The 7,094-nt window shown below is 41.4% G+C and overlaps 1 long non-coding RNA gene across 1 annotated transcript in view; it reads left to right on the top strand.

Moving 5' to 3' along the window:
- The window catches only part of LOC121226313 (uncharacterized), an 11,728-nt gene extending 5,507 nt beyond the window's left edge, over positions 1-6,221 (top strand). The window contains exons 2-3 of the long non-coding RNA XR_005924157.1: positions 2,645-2,650; positions 6,211-6,221. This is a non-coding gene — a long non-coding RNA (uncharacterized lncRNA). The remainder of the gene's footprint in view (positions 1-2,644; positions 2,651-6,210) is intronic.
- The last annotated feature ends 873 nt before the right edge of the window (positions 6,222-7,094 follow it).

The raw sequence follows: 7,094 nt of genomic DNA, 5'->3' as shown, positions 1-7,094 counted from the left end.
AGGGAAGTTAAAATGTGGGCAAGGGAGTGACATAACTCCTTGTCGTCGAGATGTACAAACGAGTAGGACGGCTCGAGTTAAGAAGCGACGGAAGTCGGGGCAAAAGTCCCAAAGAAAGGAAAGAGCTAAGACAACAAGTGGGATCCAAGGCGAATCAAGTCAGTGCCATTCAAGAGTCACAACGAGGACGTTGCGAGAATGGGCGGGGGAGAATGTCACGGGCCAGAGTTCAAAGCCCGTGACCATCGAACCAAATGCATCCGATGGAGGTCTATTAATCAGATGGGGATCATTTGGCCCACGTGAGCTGGCCCGATTCAAGGAACTGTTGGAGAAGCTTGTCAGATTAAAGTCTGGTTGGCCCAATCGGACTGGCCCGTTGCTTGAAGAGATTGAAGGTCCATCTACAAATATGGAAACATGATCTTAAAAGATATGATATTATAATCTTAGAGATCTTAGATATGATATGGAATATTATAAGATATTATTTTATAAGATTACATATCTTATCTAAGATATGTAATCTTAGAAGATATGATATTATATTCTTAGAGATTTGATGGTAGGTACCCTTTAATCTCATCCGTCGATGTAATTGTATCTTGACCGTCGGTTTTGGGGGAGCTCAAGTATAAATAGAGAGCCTCCCCCTCATTTGTACTCACTCCATTCATTGTTTCATTATTCTTTGTGAATAAGAGAATAGAGAGCATTTACTCAAACACTTTGTGTGCGTCCCTTTCTGTTGTTCTTTATAAGCTTCTTTTGGCATAAGTTTGCTTCCGCTGTACGAGTTGGTGCCTTGGAGGAGTTCTTAAGGAATCCTCATTCGAGTAAAGGCTGACTTGGGTGAGTTTGGACGAGTGAATCGCCTAAGGCCGCACGGATTGCGAGACGAAAGTTCTAGCCCCGTGACATAAGAAGTTAGTTAAACAATTGGCCTTGCCGCCCCCTCGGGGAATATGGCACAACGGGGGCCGCGGTGGTGCGAGTGCGAGCTCCCAACTGTTGGTGGTCCGGGCACTTGTTCAATTTTCTGCCGTGCCGTGCCGTGCCATACTTCATTCAGCCTCTTGTATTTGTTTTGGGCGAACAGAAAAAATTTTCAATTAAAAATACGAAGTGTAAGTGGCGTAAAAAAAAACTGCCCCCATTTCATGTGACAGCCCTAGTGTGACCCCAGTCGGAAAATGGTTTCGGGACCACAAAACCGAGTCATAAAATTTATTAATTGCTATATTCTATGCTTATTATATGTGTACATGCATATGTGGAGGTTTCATTCCCTAATTTTGCCAATTGCATGAGAAATTATTGAATAGGGATCAATATGAGACATGGTGAAATATGATAGGCTAATTTAAAATGGTCTATTAGTGCATGTACCAAAAAGGGTGGTTTTGCATGTCAATTTACCCAAAAGAAGTAGAGTGGCAGGCCAAGGGGTGATGGAGCTCCACTTATTCTAATTTAATATGTTTTGTTTAGTTAACAATTAAAATAAAAAGGAATTAAAAAAGGAAAAAGATGAATAAAATAAGGAGGGAAGAGGGAGTGTTCATCTTTTTTTCTTGGCAATTGCCGTGAGTGAGGAGAAGGAAGGGAGACTTGGTTATTTGATTTTGGCTTGGAAGATGGCTAGAATGAGGTATGTATTGAATGATTCTTGAAAATCTATGCATGTTTGAGATGGTTAGTTCCAATTCTACTCATCCTATAGATTAGACTTAGGATTTTAGGGTTGAAATTCGGCCAAGAAGTTTGAAACTCTTAGTAGATGTGTTGATGTCATTAAAATGGATAGTAATGTAGGAGATGGTGAGTGGTTAATTTCTTTTAACTTGAAAGTTGAGGTTAAAATGGGTTAAGTGATTGCCGAATCTACTTTAGGGGTGGAGGATTGTGTTCATGTTATATTGAATAGGTAGAGGTTGTAATGAGGTTGAAATTGTTGAATTGTTAGTTGGGTAACAAATGAAGCAATCGGCTATATGGGATAAAAATGGGATGTTCATTTTAGTTGTTGTTTCATTTTTTGTGAGAAATGGGTCAAGTGTTCATGAGATGAAATGTTGTGATTTGAGGCCTATTCGATTTTTATGCCATATGTCATGGTTGATTATTTTTGGTGCTAAAATTCATGATATGGCAATAGTGTAGTAGGGAGATGTTTGAAAATGATTAGCCTTTGGCATGGCTAGTCATGATCATAATTTGTGATATGTATGATGAATTATTAGTTAGATCAAGGAGAAATCACGAAATAGGCATAGTTGCTTTAGTAACAGATGCTGGCAGCAGTAGTGATGTGAGATTGAAAAATCACTAAAAATAGCAGGAATGGAATTAAATAATGAATAAATTATGTAATCGAAGCTCGATGAGTCTATTTTTATATGGAAGAAACGAAATGACCATATGAGCTGTATGTTAGGAGATAATTAAACTCTTGTGAAACAGGGCCAGAGCGATTTCTGGATCCCCTGTTCCAACTTTAGAAATTCACCATAAATTAATAAAAGATAATTAGAAGTCATGCCTTATATGTATAGATTCCCTTTTGAGTCTAGTCTCATTAGAAACAAACGGCATAAGTATTGAAGCTCTGTAAAGGGAGATATCTAAGTCGTAATGCACAAAGGTCAGAGTAGTCGAACCCAGGAACAGGGACGACTTTAACTAATAAACTGTACCAATTGGCCCAACCAAAAATTATACAAAAATTCTACCACATAGATATATGAGTCTAGTTCCTGGGAAAATTTACGGAACTGGATTTTGAGTTTCAGAACTCAAGATATGATTTTTAAAGTGACTAGTACGCAGATTGGCAGCTTGTCTGGAAAATTTTTAATAAGTGGTTTGAAGTCTGTTAACACCTCGTGTTCGACTCCGGCGACGGTCTCGGATTCGGGGTGTTACAATTTAATTGGTATCAGAGCAAGGTTTAGTCGGTTCAAGGACTACCGTAGCGCGTATGAGTCTAGCTATACATGCCTTAATGTTAATGTTTAAATGTGTGATGACTTCTGACGGTTAAAAATTTTTGTTTTGATTAGTAAATGGATCCCGGTGTGGAGAGAACCTTAGCGGATGAAGTTGAAAGTGTAGCGGCTGCTCCTGCGCAAGGAACGCCGCCTGTTGAACCTCAGTCATCTGCGAATAATCAAGGTGAGGGGGCAAAACAAGCCTTCTTCACCATGATGAATGAGTGGGTCGCGCAATATGCCCGAACCAATCCGGCTGTCCAACCATTCCCAAATTTGAATAATCCACCCCAAGAGCCCGTAATGCCATCAGTTACTAATCCTGTGAGGCTGAGTAAGCCACCTATAGACTTGATTAGGAAGCGCGGGGCCGAGGAGTTCAGGGCCATAGTTACTGATGATGCCGAAAGGGCCGAGTTTTGGCTTGATAATACTATTCGGGTGTTTGATGAACTGTCATGTACACCCGATGAATGTCTAAAGTGTGCTGTATCCTTGTTGCGAGACTCAGCCTACTATTGGTGGAGGACCTTGATTTCCATAGTCCCAAACGAACAAGTTACTTGGGATTTCTTTCAAATGGAATTTCGAAAGAATTATATTAGTCAACGGTTCATCGATCAAAAACGTAAGGAATTCTTGGAACTCAAGCAAGGCCGTATGACAGTATCTGAATACGAACATGAGTTCGTAAGACTCAGTCGGTATGCCCGGGAGTGTGTGGCTGATGAGGTTGCTATGTGCAAAAGATTTGAAGAAGGATTGAATGAAGATTTAAAGCTACTAGTGGGTATTTTGGAGATAAAGAAGTTCGTAACACTAGTCGAACGAGCCTGCAAGGCGGAAGAACTTGGAAAGGAGAAGAAGAAGGCTGAATTTGAAGCTAGAGACTATCGTAAAAGATCGACAGGTAAAGCTCCGTTCTCAGCTGTAAAGAAGTTCAGGGAGGACACTAATAAGTCAAGGACGACTGCGGGAATTTCCATCAGAGCACGACCATCGACGGACTCCTGAGCTACTTCAGTAGCTAGTGTGGGCAATAATCGTCAAGAGAAACCTGAATGTCCTCAATGCGGAAGACGACACCTAGGTGAATGTTGGGGTAAGTCTACTAACAGGGCCTGTTACGGATGCGGTTCGAAGGACCACTTCATTAGAGATTGCACGGAGCTTGATGAGAAGAATAAGATGCAAGGTGCAAGACCTAGTGGAATGATAGCTAGAGGTAGACCACCGAGAATTTCAGGGGTTAGGGGTGGTAGTCAGAGAGGGGCCTCTGATACGGCTGTTCGAGCCGAGACCCGTACTCCTGCTAGAGAATATGCCATTCGCGCACGAGAGGAGGCATCCTCCCCTAACGTCATCACTGGTACTTTCACTCTCTTTGATACTAATGTGATTGCATTGATTGACCCTGGCTCTACTCATTCATATGTATGTGAAACCTTAGCATCTAGTAAGACTCTACCTGTTGAGTCTACTGAGTTCGTAATTCGAGTGTCAAACCCTTTGGGTCAATACGTACTTGTTGATAAAGTGTGTAAGAGATGCCCTTTAATAATCCGAAAATCCTATTTTCCGGACGATTTGATGCTTTTGCCGTTTGACGAATTTGATGTTATTCTTGGTATGGATTGGTTGACCGTACATGATGCAGTGGTGAACTGCAAAAGAAAAACCATCGATTTGAGGAGTGCAAATGATGAGGTAGTCCGAGTTGAGTCTACCGATTTGAAGGGGGTGCCAGCGATAATATCTTCAATGACCGCTCAGAGATATGTGAAAAAGGGGTGTGAAACATACCTTGCGTATGTATTTGATAGCAAAGAGACGGAAAGGAAACTTGAATCAGTACCAGTGGTTTGTGAGTATTCAGATGTTTTTCCTAAGGAGTTACCGGGGTTGCCACCGGTTCGAGAGGTGGAATTCGGCATCGAGATTGTACCTGGTACCACGCCAATCTCAATAGCCCCGTATCGTATGGCATTAACGGAATTAAAGGAATTGAAAGTTCAATTGCAAGAATTGATGGATAGAGGTTTCACTCGACCGAGTTTTTCTCCATGGGGCGCACCCGTATTGTTTGTGAAAAAGAAGGATGGAACCATGAGATTGTGCATCGACTATCGTCAGTTGAATAAAGTGACCATGCATCGACTATCGTCAGTTGAATAAAGTGACCATAAAGAATAAATACCCGTTGCCACGTATTGATGATTTGTTTGATCAATTAAAAGGAGCCTCAGTATTTTCCAAGATAGATTTGAGATCTGGTTATTATCAGTTGAGGGTTCGAGACTCGGACATACCCAAAACGGCTTTTAGAACGAGGTACGGTCACTACAAATTCTTAGTGATGCCGTTTGGGCTCACTAATGCCCCTGTGGTATTTATGGATTTAATGAATCGAGTATTCAGGCCATACTTGGATCGATTTGTGGTTGTGTTTATTGATGATATTTTAGTTTATTCACAAGGTGAAGCCGAACACGCTGAGCATTTGAGGTTAGTATTACAGATTTTGCGAGACAAGCAGTTATACGTAAAATTCAGTAAATGTGAATTTTGGTTGAGAGAGGTTAGCTTTTTGGGGCACGTGGTGTCCGCATCGAGTGTTAGAGTGGATCCGAACAAAATTTCAGCCATACTCGATTGGAAACCTCCGAGGAATATTACTGAAGTTAGGCGCTTTTTGGGACTTGCCGGATACTACCGACGGTTTTTAAGGGGTTTCTCGATGATAGCTGCACCGTTGACGAAACGACTCCAAAAAGATGTTGAATTTGAATGGACAGAAAACTGTCGGAAGAGTTTCGATCGACTAAAGACCTGTTTAACCGAAGCTCCAATGCTAGTACAACCGGAGTCCGGCAAAGAGTTTGTCATTTATAGTGATGCATCATTACTTGGGCTAGGTTGTGTGTTGATGCAAGAAGGTCGAGTTGTGGCTTACGCGTCGAGACAATTAAAGCCGCATGAGAGAAACTATCTGACCCACGATCTTGAATTAGCAGCCATAGTTTTCGCCTTGAAAATATGGCGACATTACTTGTTTTGGAGAAAGGTGTCATATTTATTCGGACCACAAGAGTCTAAAATATCTGATGACTCAAAGAGATCTAAATCTACGACAAAGACGTTGGCTTGAGATGTTGAAGGACTACGAACTTGTTATTGATTATCACCCGGGAAAGGCTAATGTGGTTGCCGATGCTTTAAGTCGGAAAGCACTGTTTGCTTTGAGAGTGGTGAATGCTCACTTATCTGTCTCACCCGATGGGGTGCTAGTAGCTGAATTAGAGGCCAAACCATTATTGATTCGTCAAATACTTGAATCCCAGAAAGTCGATGCTGAATTGGTCACTAAACGAGCTGAATGTGCTTCGAATAAGGAATCAGAGTTCCGGATTGACGACAATGATTGGTTGACGTTCAGAGGTCGATTATGTGTTCCAAGAAATTCGGAACTTATTTCGATGATTTTGAACGAGGCTCATAGTAGTCGAATGTCAGTCCACCCGGGTAGTACTAAAATGTACAATGACCTGAAACACCAATTTTGGTGGCCCGGTATGAAACGAGACATTTCTGAATTTGTTTCAAGGTGTTTGATATGTCAACAAGTGAAAGCGGAACATCAAGTACCATCGGGATTACTTCAGCCAATCATGATACCCGAATGGAAATGGGATCGAATAACAATGGACTTTGTATCTGGGTTACCGTTGACTCAGAGTAAGAAAGACTCGGTCTGGGTCATTGTTGATAGATTGACCAAGTCTGCTCATTTTATCCCTGTCCGTACGAATTTTTCGCTCAATAAATTGGCAGAATTATATGTCTCCCAAATAGTTCGGTTGCATGGGGTACCTATTTCCATCGTGTCGGATAGAGACCCAAGATTTACCTCACGATTTTGGAAGAAATTACAAGAAGCATTGGGTACCAAGATGCACTTTAGCACCGCATTCCATCCTCAGACCAATGGCCAATCTGAGCGAATAATTCAGATACTCGAGGATATGTTGAGATGTTGTGTTTTAGAGTTTTGTGGTTCATGGGAAAGATATCTACCTTTGATCGAATTCGCTTACAACAATAGTT

Source organism: Gossypium hirsutum, unplaced genomic scaffold (genome assembly GCF_007990345.1).
Source record: "Gossypium hirsutum isolate 1008001.06 unplaced genomic scaffold, Gossypium_hirsutum_v2.1 scaffold_116, whole genome shotgun sequence".
Classification (NCBI taxonomy): domain Eukaryota; kingdom Viridiplantae; phylum Streptophyta; class Magnoliopsida; order Malvales; family Malvaceae; genus Gossypium; species Gossypium hirsutum.
Note: the sequence above shows the minus strand (reverse complement) of the source record. Positions and strands in the feature narration are given on the sequence as shown.